The sequence below is a fragment of the Gossypium hirsutum genome, chromosome A04, assembly GCF_007990345.1.
Source record: "Gossypium hirsutum isolate 1008001.06 chromosome A04, Gossypium_hirsutum_v2.1, whole genome shotgun sequence".
Classification (NCBI taxonomy): Eukaryota; Viridiplantae; Streptophyta; class Magnoliopsida; order Malvales; family Malvaceae; genus Gossypium; species Gossypium hirsutum.
Window position 1 is genome coordinate 9,185,779 of NC_053427.1, and position 14,572 is coordinate 9,200,350.

The window sequence follows — 14,572 nt, forward strand, 5'->3', positions numbered from 1 at the left end:
TTTTTTATCCTCATTTAAGGAGTTTTTTCATGTAAAGTTTTGTATGTTCGACACAAACTAAAACTAACTAAGCTTTCAAAATCTTCTCCTTTCCTTTGGCCTTAAATGACTTGGCCACCTCCTTAGCTTCAAATTCATAACCCAACCAAAGAAATCACGTTAGTATAATGTTATTCAACACTTGAAACTCTTAAATCTAATAATTAAATGTGATTTGGTAAAGCGAGAACCCAACTTTGCTTCCTTGAACACTTAGCTAACCTCTCTCAAACTCTAATAAACACTTTTTTCTTATCTCAATGACTCTCTGAACATCTCTAGAAGTTAACATTAACAACAAAAATTCCTAATATCACTTTCTCTACAATTTCAACCTAAACTCATTTCAAAATCTTCTCCTTTCCTTTGGCCTTAGATGACTTGGCCACCTCCTTAGCTTCAAATTCATAACCCAACCAAAGAAATCACGTTAGTATAATGTTATTCAACACTTGAAACTCTTAAATCTAATAATTAAATGTAATTTGGTAAAGCGAGAACCCAACTTTGCTTCCTTGAACACTTAGCTAACCTCTCTCAAACTCTAATAAACACTTTTTTCTTATCTCAAGGACTCTCTGAACATCTCTAGAAGTTAACATTACCAACAAAAATTCCTAATATCACTTTCTCTACAATTTCAACCTAAACTCAAGAATCCACTATCTCACTAAAATATGTTTCTAATTTGAAATTTCTTAGTTATAAAGGCTTTATTACTTTTAGAGCTCTTCAAAATAAACTAAAAAAACATCTAGGAAACTTCAAATTCAAACTCTCTCTTATTAAGCGTAAAATCAAGTGGAAGCAAGAAATAAGTGTCACATTTATTGTAGATAGAAAGTTGGCTTTTATAGCATTACAAATGACAAATATAGAATCATAACCAACACTTATATCACCTATAAACAAAGACCACCACCAGTTTAAACAAATGTAAAAAGTTGTTCCTAAAGAATAGGACTTATTGAAACAGGAAAATAGCTTTGAAAACACTAAATAATTCAAACAATTCCTTCCCCAAACTGTTTTGCATATTTGCAGTTAGTTTATTTCTCCACAAATTCCAGGTTTTTCCCTAAGCAAATGTCTCCAACTTCAACGCCTTAGTCATAATGTCAGCTGTCTGCTCCTTTGCTCTACAATGGATAAGCTCAATAACTTTATCATTAGACAATTCACAATGGAAGTGGTACCTTTCATAAATGTGTTTGCTCCTTCCATGCAAAACGACATTCTTTGATGGTAAAGGCATTCTCACAATATAACGTTCTCACAATATAACGTGATACATTGTTTTTGAGGATGATTAAAAGCATCCAAGATTCTTTTCATCCAAATTGCTTGACAAGCACATGACACTACTACTACTAACTCTGCTTCAGTGGTAGATAAGTTCACTACAAGTTGTTTTTTCGAAGACCACGCAATGACACTTTCTCCAAACAGAAAATCATATCCTGAAGTGCTCCTTCTGTCATCTTGATCCCCAGTATAATCACTGTCTATGTAGCCAACTAACTCACCAGTGCCATCTTTTTTGTACAAAATGCCCTGCTCTGAGGTTCCTTTTATATATCAAAAGACCTTTTTTGTTGCACTAAGATGAAGTTCAGTAGGTTTTTCCATATATCGACTCACCAGTCCAACCACATTTATTAGATTTGGTCTGGTCGTAGTTAAATATCGAAGACTCCCCACAATTTGCTTTTTACCAGTGACATCTACTTTGACTCCATCTTCATCTTTCACAAGTTTTGTTCTTGGAACAATAGGACTTTTAACAGAGTTGCACATTAACATACCAAATCTCTCAAGAACTTTATTAGCAGACTTCCTTTGACTAATAAATATGCCTTTATCATTTTCTAACACTTCAACTCCAAGAAATTATATCGTCTTTCCAAGATTAGTCATTTCAAAATCTTGCATCATGGAATTTTTCAAGGGTTTAATTATTTCCTCATCATTTCCCGTGAATATGAGATCATCAACATGCAAACTAACAATCAAAATTCTTCCTTTTAAATCAGTTTGAATTAAAAGAGTAAGTTTAGATGGGAACCTTTCAAAACCATCCTTTGTAAGATAGGACTCAATGCAACTATACCATGCCCTTGGAGCTTGCTTAAGACCGTACAAGACTTTATTTAATTTGTAAACTTTATGCTCCTCCCTTTCTTTCTCAAAGTCACGTGGTTGATCAATAAAAACTTCTTCCACCAGCTTTCCATAAAGGAAAGCGCTTTTAACATCAAGTTAGTAAATATTCCAACCTTTTTGCATAGCCATTGCAATAACCATTCAGATTGTATCCCATTTTGCAACTGGTGCAAAAACTTCATTGTAATTAATTCCATATTTCTGGGTATATCCCTTCGCCACCAATTGTGCTTTGTGTCTGTCAATCTCACCAAGTTCATTTAGCTTCGTTTTAAACACCCATTTTACTCCGATAGCCAATTCCATCAATTCCCATGTTTCATTTTTTTCAATGGCTTGAATCTCTAGTTTCATAGCTTCACACCATTTTTTGCTTACAACAGCTTCTTCAAAAGTGATTAGATCTACTGTTGTGTATAAAACCAAGTTATTAACTTCTTCATCTTCATTAGAAATGCCTAGTCCTACGCCACTCATGTAATTTTTTTGCCACTCTAGTGCTTTTCTATTATTCCATCTAATCCTCCATTGATCTATAGCTGGAATATTAAGACTTGGTGGTTCTTCTCCAACTACTTTCTCTATGTTTAGTACAACGACGTCATCTTCACTCATATCATCCTCAAGGGTAATATCTTCCTATTCCAACTCTTTGTTTGCATTCTCTGAATTTTGACTCCAATCCTAGCCTTTATCTTCTTAAAAATAACATCACGACTTATTACAATATGCCTAGAGACTGGATCATACAATCGATAATCCTTAGATTCATTGCTCACACCAAAGAAAACACACTTGTAGCTGTTGTCGTCTAACTTTATTCTTCTTTGTTCAGGTATGTGTACATAGGCAACATACCCAAACACTCGAAAATGGTCCACAAAATGTGTAACATTACTCTATACCTCTTCTGGTGTTCATCCATTCACAGCTACTATCAAGCTCTTGTTCATCACATGGGTACACCATTAAACTGCTTCTACCCAGAACTCTTTTGGGACATTTTTTTTAGATAACATGCTTCGAACCGAGTTCATAATGGTTTCATTCCTCCTCTCTACTACTCCGTTTTGTTGCAGGGTGTAAGCTGCGGTCAATTACTTGCGAATACCATTCTCCGTACAAAAATTATTAAATTCACGGGAGGTGAACTCTCCACCGTTATATGTGCGTAAGCAAGCTATACGGTCACCACTTTCATTCTCAACATATTTTTTAAAGCTCTGAAATACCTCAAACGTCGTTGATTTGTCATGCAAGAAATAGACCAAAATTTTGTGACTAAAATCATCAATAAAACTGAGTAAGTATCTCTTCCCACCTATAGAAATTGGTGTAATTGGTCAACAAATGTCAGAATGCATCAACTGTAAGTTTCTTGATGCTCTTCATAAACTCTTCTTCGGTATTTCCTCCTTATGTTGCTTTCTGACCAAACAATGAGTACATACTTTGTTTGGAATGTTGATTGTTGGTAAGCCACGAACTAACCTTTTGGACTACATCATATGTAAGCTGTTGTAGTTCAAATAACTGAACCTGCAGTGCCATAGATGAGAGACATTTTCTGTGGTAGTTTGGAAGCATAATGAAACCAGCGATTGTGAGCAAGGTAAAACAATAGCTGAAAGCACAAATATCTGATTTCTGGTCATTGTGGTTGTTACAATGAGCCTCTTTTTGGATGATACAACTTGCACTCACCCCCTGAATCAAAATATCTATCCCTTTCTCCTAGAGCTGTCCCATGCTCAACAAATTATTTTTTAGTTTTGGAACAAAGAAAACTTCAAAGATTACCTGTTTAGTGCCTTCAATCTATAATCTAACACTTCCTTTTCCCATTACTACCATTTTTGTATCATTTCCAAGCTTGACGGAGTGTCGAAAGCTTTGATCAAGATGAGAAAAACACTTTTTGTTCCCACACATATGATTTGAGCATCCCGAATCAAGAAGCCATACGCCATCTTGTTGTGAGTTATATGTCTCCACACATGACATTATGAGTAGCTCTTCCTCTTCATCAAGTCCCACAAAGTTGGCTTTACTCTCCCACCCTGGACATTCATACTGAAAATGTCCCAATTTGTGGCATTTATAGCATTCTACCTAGGCTTTGTCAAATGATCTCCCTCTGCCTCATCCACGTCTTCTGTATGAATTTGCGCCACGTCCTCTACTTTTAAACCTTTCGTTACCAGCAACAGCTTTTAAGGCATGATCTTCTTTTCTTTCTATTCTCTTAAACTTCTGTTCATGTACAGATAATGAACTTTGCAATTTATCAATCGACATGGTACATGTATCTTTTGCCTCTTCAATAGATACAACCACATAGGTGAAATATTCTGTTAAAGTCCGCAAAATCTTCTCCACGATCACTGAGTTAGGCATGATCTTCCTATTGCTCCACATCTGGTTTGCTACAGCCATCACTTTAGCAAAATAATCTTTGATCGTTTCTCCTTTCATCATTTCCAACACCTCAAATTCTCTTCTTAAGGTGTTTCACTCTCTCATTTCCACCAAACTTGCTCTTCAAAGAATCCTAAACAATTTTGGAGGTTCGTCTATCCAAAATCTGCTAAAAAACAACATGATCTATGGCTTGATATAGATAGTGTTTGATCCTGTAATCCTTCATCTTTATCTAGTCCATCTGTGCCTGTTGCGCGATGGTCTTCATAGTCGTTGTTTCAGGCTCTTCGAAGCCTTTCGCAACTAGGTTCTACGTCCTTTGGATCTCAATAGATTCTCCATCAGCTCACTCCAATGGTCATAGTGAAGACCATCAAAATGAGGAATCTTTGTAAGACTACCTTTACTCTTTTCTTCACTCATATCCACTTATTTCTTCAACAACCTAGCTCAGATACTAGAATGTTAAGTATAAAATCAAGTGGAAGCTGGAAATGAGTGTCACATTTATTGAAGATAGAAAGCTGGCTTTTATACCCTTACAAATGATAAATATAGAATCACAACTAACACCTAGATCACCTATAAACAAGGATCACCACTAGTTTAAACAAATGTAGAAAGTTGTTCCTAAAGAATATGACTTATTGAAATAGAAAAACAACTTTGAAAACACTAAATAATTCAAACATCTCCTTCTAGCACTCATTAAAACATGAATGGAGAAAGTTTATCATTATTATTAGAAAATGCATATACCTTGTTAAAATGAAAAGAAATTTTTAAGAAAATCTCAAAAACGCAACTCTTCATCTTCCTCTTGAAGAAACAATGACACTACGAAAATGAGGAATAGATGATGAAATTAGTTTAAGTAAACTTATTTTTTTAAATGTAAAAATTAATAAAATTTGACTTACCAAAAAATGAGAGAAAATGAAATGGTCTCATAAAATAATGATAAGAAAATAAGTTTCTCCTAATTTCTTATCTTATTTCTACACTCATGAGACTTTGACCCCTCTAATTCTACCTCTCTTACAAATTACTCCATAACTCAAAATTCTAATTTTCTAAATGCAAACTAATATCAACAACTAACTAATTAATAATTTTATTTATGATTCTTAAGATTGGACATTGAATCCCTTCTCTACATGGAACGACTTCCTCATAAATAAATAAATAAAAAGTCGATTTATCTATCCAATCAACATCCTTCAAACCTACAAACATACCAGCTATTTCCGGTTTTGAACAATACCAGCAACTAGACTAACTTATAGGAAAATAAATGAGGAACAACCCTCATAGATTGGTTCCACTTCCTCTTGTTGCGGCATTTGATAAAGTAGTTTACAAGGATGGCCAAACCCTTGGAAGTAACTAGTTGGAGTTCAAACCATAGAGTTTTAAAATCTCACAAAAAAGGGATGAATAGGGTATATAGAAACCTCCCCTAAAGATATGCAAATAAAAGCACATTCGATTGCCATATCTTTTTGAAATCCTTTACGTTCTCTCAAATCAACAACATATCCACACTACGGGAAATGCATCAACAGCAGTGGATGGGGATAACCCTTTGATGGTTCCCTACATTGTCACACTTGCCATTTTATGAAAATGAAAGAAAGCAAAATGAAAGAAAAAGAAGTAACATAAATGAAGAATGAAACCAACTTGTTTATAGCAAAAGTCACATTTATGTCTCAATTAAAGCCCCCCAAACTTTGCAACGATGTGACCTTTAAAGTAGTTTTCTCTTAAACGACGATTTTGTACCAGGGGAAACAAAAAAGCCTCAATAAACACCACACACAATTTTGATGTGAATATATGATACCATTATAATCTTGTAACTCACTAGATAATGGCAAATTAATAGCCACTGTACTCTTCATCATTGCATGTTCCCTCCAAAACTAGTATTTTGGTCATTATATCAGCATCATTGTCTTCTCAAATTTACTTTCGAAAACAACAATTATTTTTCTTTCATAGGCCATTTTCAAACCTCCTCCGGGCTAGCAAGCAGATGGAACTAATGTTGGTACCTGAAGAAATGGGCTTAGACCCAAAATCAGTAACACAGGCCCAACTCCTAATAACACAAATATTCTCAACAAAGGGAGTAGGCCAACTTATAATAAAAACCCACAAGAGATTGTTAGCCCCGAACATAATGGGAGCATGCCAAGGAGCCTCACACATGGGATCTTCATCCTCACTAGCGTAGAATGCTTATACACATCTCCCTTCTTACTACTTCACGAAATAACAAGAAAAGCATCTTCCAACTCAAATCATTTAGCATAATGAAGCATGACTTAAAGCCCTTGAAGATGCGATGAAGATAAACCTACTTATAAAGAGTGACAATTATATCCGAGTATAAGCTCAGGCAACCTCAAGCAAGCACAAAATATATATATATATATATATATAAACCAATATGGCAACGTTAACTAGGTATGCCCACAAACCAAAGTTTGCACCATTTTACCCTTTTCTTTAAGCTTTACTAACTTAAGAATCAAAGAGTGTCCTCGAGTACAAACTATGGTGCCCTCTAATCTGTTTCCTGTCTAGCAAATCATTTGATATATTGATCTAATTCACCTCAAATACTCCTTTACAAATCGGTCTCAATACACATTTTACTCCTTAACAAAATGATGGTGCCGCACATTCTCAAGAGATAATATCCAATTCAACCCTTGAACAATTGCTAAGATACTAGTTTGGTACTTTTAGATTTTTTAAATATAAATAAAGAAAAAAAGAAAAAAGTTTCTAAAATTATCAAAAAATCTTTTAAAAAAATTTAAAAAAAATCATAATTTATTTTCTAAAATTCTAAAATTATTTTTTAAATTATAGTTATACAATTGTTAGAGTTGTGTGACCCAAATTCTAGGAGATTGCTTTCAAGTCAAGTTAAACAAAATATATATTTTCTTTCTAAAAGATTTGGTATTTATTAGTATAATATATTTAGCATTTATTAGCATAATTTATTTGACCTATGAATTTAGCTTATAAATAGACTCCTTTATAATCTTAGAAAACACGTCCATTAAATATTAGAACTCATAATATAGTTTGGGGAATTTTGTTTTTACTTTTTGAAGGTTTTTTGTTTTCAGGGTTTAGTTTTGTCTCTATCTTTTGTACTTTTCGTTCTTTTGTTATTATAGTAAAATTATATTTGCCTGTGATTTTTTATCTTATTTGGAGAGATTTTCCACATTAATTAAATTTGTGTCTTTAATTTATTAATTTCTTCCGCTAATTTTACTTGTTCGTTGCTTAATTGGGTCGATCCCCAACATATTTTTTTTAAAAAAAAGTAATCAAATTTTAAAATACATATAGAAAAATACTTATATTTCCAAAAGAATCTAAATGAAAACAGCACCAATTATCATAACCCAATCTAATACCTTTTTTCTTATGTTTTTCATTTATTCATTTATTTCTATCGCGTTCTTTAGAAGATATTATAGTGAAAAAATCATTATATACTTAAAAACAATAAATAAATCATTATATTCATGTATATATATATAAAGAATATTAAAAGTTATATCGAAAAGAAATTAAGAGTTTCGCTAAAAGTTCAAAAAATTTCCCTCACGACATTTTCTTTTGAAAATAGATGTCTTGAAAAGAAAAAAAGAAAGCGAAATGTTACTAATGAATTTTACTATTAATAATTAGCGACATACTGACCTTTACTTTTACCGACAATGAAGTTCCGTTAATATAGATACGTCTATACCAATGGATAAATTATTTGCCGAACTTACACCAACACAAAATAAATTTCCACCAAAAAAAATTATTCTCAATTGTGGTACATAATATTAGGTAAGCAATGTCCTTTAATTTCAGGAAATTCGACCATTATTTTAGCCTATTGGCCAATATCAACTCTCTTTTAAGTATCATGTTTTATATTTACATGATGTATTTAACAAGTATTTGGACATAAATATTACGAAACTTTTTTAAATATATAATTTAAAAAAATCGTATAATAATATCTAATTTATTTTATTTTTTTTTCCGAAATAAACGAGGTTATTGTTATTGCAAAATATGATGGAAAAAAGAAGAATAACACTTCCCAAATGAGAGCGGATTAATGGTTTATTGTGAACTAGAATCGCAATCTTAATACATAAAAAGAGAAAGATAACTTGATCAGCATCAGCGTTGAAATAAACACAAACATTATTGATTTGTGAAGAAGAAAAGCAATCTCATTAATTTGGAAAAAAAAAATAGTTTACATTTTATTTTTGGAATTTTAGGTTTTATTTATTTATTTTTTAAAACTTCTTGATATTTTAAAATTTTGCATTATTACTAATTTTAATTTTTTTATAAGTTCATAAAATAAATTATGAATTTTTAGATTTTTTAAGAATTTTTTTTTCATTTGTTAATAATTTCTTTTGTTTTAAATTGTCATTAACAGATTTCTAAAGGTACCAAATTGATAATTTAACTATAGTTAAAGGGCCAAGGTAAATATTAACCCTTGAATTAACGTTTCATATCATTATTTTGTTAAACCACTATAGTTAAAGGGCCAAGGTAAATATTAACCCTTGAATTAACGTTTCATATCATTATTTTATTAAAGGTTTAATGACAATTAATAGAAGGGTGACAAAAACGGAATTTTTTAATAACCTGAATAGCGATTTTATCAATATCAAGAATGCAATTTAGCTTGAATGAATCCAACATTTTTTTTTTTAGAAGTTGATATGTTTGATAAATGAATTTTAAAATTGTGTTCCAACTCATTTAATTTGATGAACTAATAAAAACCTCAAAATACATTTTTTAAATAACAAACTCAAATATATTAAAGGGTTGTTTAACGGGTACTCATTAGGCACTGGTTAAGAACTATTTAGTTACTAATTCAGTAAAAAAATAAATTTAATGCTAAAGTGAAAATAATATATTAATAAATATATTTTTTGTAAAAATAATAAATATTTATTTTAATATTAATTAAAGTACCCAAAATCATAATTAATTAACACATTTTAACTATTTATAAAATGTTAATTAGAATCTTATTTATTTATGAATTATCTTAATTAATTCTTGGGCGAGAGGTTTACGTGAATATTACCTTCAAGATGAACCAATAAAAACATTATAAATTTATTACTAATTCATATACTAAAACAAACGTAAAAAAAAATACTCTTTTTTAAATTTAATATTATGGTTATAAAAAAATTTTCAATAATAGAAGACATAAAGTATGGCATTGGTGGGATACACTTTTAAACAAATTGTGGAAAAGTCAGTCAAGAACTGAAGTAAAGTGTAACCCCAAAGACCTTTGGTGTTGTAAAAAATTGACGTGTTTGTCTTCTCTACACACAGTTTATGAATTTAGATTTTGATTGATTTAAAAGAATAAAATTATATATTTTATTTAAATTTTATTATAAAATATATAAACTTCAATATAAATATTTTTATTTTTATTTTTTAAAAATTAAAATTAAATAAACTTGAATAAAATTTTCAAAATAATTCATTTCATAATCTCACGTAACCTGACTCATAAATACATATATTTAAGAAAAAATGCTAATTGCGGAAAAATAGATCAATAGCTGAAGTGAAATTTATATTTCATAATGTGTAATAGCAAATTTAATGTCGACAAACAGTTGATAAATTAAATGATAAAATAAAATTATGTGATCCTAAATGCAATTGAATAAAATGTGATCAAGTCCAAGATTTTGTGCCTAACTATAAATAGTTAAGTGACTAAAATAGAATAAATTAAATAGTTAAGTGATTAAAACAGAAATACATTAATACTTGGGTGATTATTATATATTTACACTTTAAAATATCATGTTATGACTATTTTCACTACTTTTCATTATAGAAAAAAGTAGAGAGGAGATTGTTAATCATTCCAATGGCCGATGAGGGTAAGTTGAAGATGTCGATATGTCATGTATGGTGGTTGAAGAGAGAGAGAGAGTGAGTGAGAGAGAATCCAATTGTTTTTTGATAGGATTTGTTGAATTTTTTAGATTTAGGATCAAAATGATAGAATGTGTAAATTTTAGAACTTGAATTTGTTATTAGGCCAATAAAAAGCCCAAATCAACTTTTCGTCCCTTAACTAGCAGCAATTAATGAGAGGGTGTTAATTTCACAAAGTAGTGTGATTAAATCGAAAAATTAATAGTTAAGTGACCAAAATAGAATGAAGATTATAGTTGAGTTTACTTTACCAAATATTATCATTCTACTAATCATTTCTCTTAAAAAACTGTAAAAAAAGGGAAAATCAGCTTGACGAATTGTTGAGAAATATGAAAATTTTGGTATTTGCAAAAACATAAGGTTTTATTTAAAAAAAAGAAAAAAATAAAAAGAGGAGTTCTCACTGATATATATACTTTTTTTGTTAAGCGTGATCAATCACCTAAAAAAAATGATATTCTATAAAAAGATTTTAAAATTCTTTTATAAATAGAAATTTGAGGCTAGTGTTAAATTCTAGATAAAAAAGTGATTTAGGAGTCAATTACACGTAGAGAAGGTTATAGCACTTCTACAATGCCCAAATTTAGTACCTTATTAATTACGCAGTTGTAAAAAAATGAAAAACTTAATGTTTAATGGTGGTGTAACGCCCCAAAATTTGATTGAATGACTGTTAGAAATTGTGGTAATTAAGTTTCTGTATCTGTGGTTATGTGCTTTGCTTTTGTGCTTGAGGTCAGGAGTTCGAGTCGCATCATTAGAAGTTTTGTTATTCAATTTTAACTAATCCCTACTCTTGGGTCGCTAACTTAAATTTAATTCTGTGTAAACTTATGTCAAGAATGAGCTTGCTGGTTTGATAGTTACGTGTTGTGTTTCCTTTAATCACGAGTGCGTGAGCGATGAGAGAAAATTCTTTTTGCTTTCCGTATTAAATAGTTCACTTGAATTAATTAAATTTCCTTTTTTCTTTTTTTAGCCTACCGTTTCTTTTCCCCTTCTTTCCTCTTCTTTCCATTTTTTTCCATTTTTCTTTCCTTTTGTTTTGCTTACTTTCGTGGACTCTACTATTGGTTTAATTGGGGTTAGCACATTGCTTATTACTATAATAGAAGGCGTCCTGCATAAGTTCTCTTATGGTTGTCTTCTGCTCTGTTAGTTTTGTCAAGTTTTTTTTTTGAACGATGGTTTTGTCTGATGTCTGAAACTTCTATTAATTGTTCAAATGCTTCTCTGTTAGGCGAGGATATTGAAAGGAGTAGGCCTCTAGTGGTTTACTTTCTGCTGATTGTCGTTAGTGTTGGTAAGCGAATAATTTTACTTTGATTTTTTATGTCGAATTTTTTGACGCAATTAGTTTAATTGTTAACTTAGCAATTGAAGTGGTTGTTTTCTCTGAATTGGTAAATTGGTTGTCATTTTAGGTTCCGAACTATTCTCTTTTACTTCTACGTCAAATCTATGCCAGGTGTGTAATGAAAACCCCTGTTTTTACGAATTTTGGATGCCAAAAAACATGGTTGTCGATGCTACACAACCATGTGCCAGGCCGTGTAACACATTGTTCACCAAATGCGACCCACATGGGCAAGGGACATGGGCATGTGTGGCCATGTTAGTGCAGAGTTCACATGAGCCAAGGACACGGGCGTGTGTCTAGGTCGTTTAACTCACTGATTTCAATATGAGGACCACACAGGCTAGGGACACGAGCATGTGCCCAAGCTGTACAACTCATTGTTTACAATTTAGAACCACACAGGTAGGTGACACAAGCGTGTGTCAGGGAGTGTGAGCTACACGGGTGGGCACACGGGTGTGTTCTAGGCCGTGAGTATTGTCTAACACTTGTCTTGGCCTCCATAATGTACTTATGATCTGAATTAGATTGTATGAGTACTATCTGATGCTCTGAAACTGAGATTTGAATTATATAAATGTATACGTACTGTGATGACCGTTGATGATATTGATATGTATTACCTACTTATGAATTGAATTGGAATGACTGAACATATGTTGTTGACATCTATAATTTGCATTGAATGGGTTGGGAAGTGTATAAAGGAGGAAGTAATCTGTTCTAATTCAGTGGCTGAGCTAAGATTTATATGTGAACCTGGCGCTTGTCGCAATATGATCTAGCAGTTAAACTACATTTCAGTAAATGTGTCAGACTGACACTATATATATGTGTGTAGGGTTAGATGGGTATTAAATACCCTTAACGGTGTGTTAGGATGGTCGGAGATGGTGTGTAACGAATAGGGGTAGGAATAACTGCATATGTTTCTGATCTATTTTTTATCTGAACTAGAACTATTCTATCACATAGCTGCTATGTTAATTTTGTACGAAATATTATCTGATTCTGATTGGAACTTGATATTTGAGAACCTTTATTTAAAATTGTGTTTCTAATTGAATCTATATTTGATTATACTCTGAGTTCTCTACTCACTGTGTGGTTGACTGAAGTTCAGGTAACTCACAGGCTTGATCGGGTTGACATAGGGGAAGCTCAGTTGATCTACGTTATTATCGTATTATTTAATTATCGTAGTTCTGGTGTTTCTTAGTGCTATGACTTTTCTAAGATTGTTGAACTGTCTGTTGGATTTAATGGTTTTCATGACTTAATAATAGGTTTATCTATACTTATAAAAGTTGGTTTTCTTGATAACGTTAATGTAACTCTTCAGACTTGGTCTAGACGCCTAGATCGGGTTTAAGGTGTTACATGTGGTCCCTTAAAATAAAACACTTATTTTTCAAGTGAATTAAAATTTTATAGTAAAATAATTTTAGGTATCTCTTAATATCCATGAGAGTTAAAAAACATATTTGAGAGAAGACAAAACTCGTGAATTCACTTGACTTAAAAAAAAGATATCTTCGAATTGTTATGAATATCTTATTAAGTGGATGTCCATCAAGATCAAGATAAATTTTTAATGTACTTTAAATTCTAATAGTTATTAGAATTAGATCTCTAATTTTTTTATACTTCTTATGCCTATAAATAGAGACTCTGATTAAGCATTGTAATCATCCCATTGATCAATAAAATACATTCTCTATTACTTTCATATTTTCTTTGTTCTTTATTATCTCCATCTTTCTTTATTTTATAACACGTTATCAGCACAATCTTGCTCAAAGTGATAGTTTCTTTTATCGATGATCAAATTTATCTTCTATGATTTCTAACATCTTTGACGACAAGATATAAAGTTTTTACAGGAAGCTTCTTTTATTTAATATTCCATATCTGATTATTATTTTTCATTCTTTTTTCATTATACGTTATCATTGTTTTGATTAATTTATTTTACTTTTAGTTCTTAAGGATGGTGAAATATTTTATATCGTTATCTATATGAAATCGAGAAATAAGATCCACTCTCAAAGTTTGCTTTTTGATATTTGCTTGGGGATTATCTCTTTCTCTTCACTACAAAGGATGTTTACAATCACTACTTCTAATTCATGGTAATTTAAGTCAATCTAATCAACTTCTTTTGAAATTTGATTTGATTTCTATTAAAAAGTTCAATTTATATAATTCACTATATGTATCTCTATGAATTTATAAAACCCTTCACGCATTTAGTTATTGGGATTTTTATGTGGAGATAAATATTGTTTTAATAGAACTGATTGGTTTGATTTTGATTTTGATTAAGATATATGATTATTACGGAATGTGAGTAAAAATACTTACTTGTCATGAACTTTGGGATTTTCACCCTGTCTGTGATAATTTCATATCATTGTAAAATTTGAAATGAAATTATGTCGTAAGAGGTGGAGGTTAGAAAATGTTTATGTTTAAACCACCTTTATAGTTGTAAAGTTATTTTAATTTGACATTGTAATTTTTTGTATTTTGTTGTGTTAC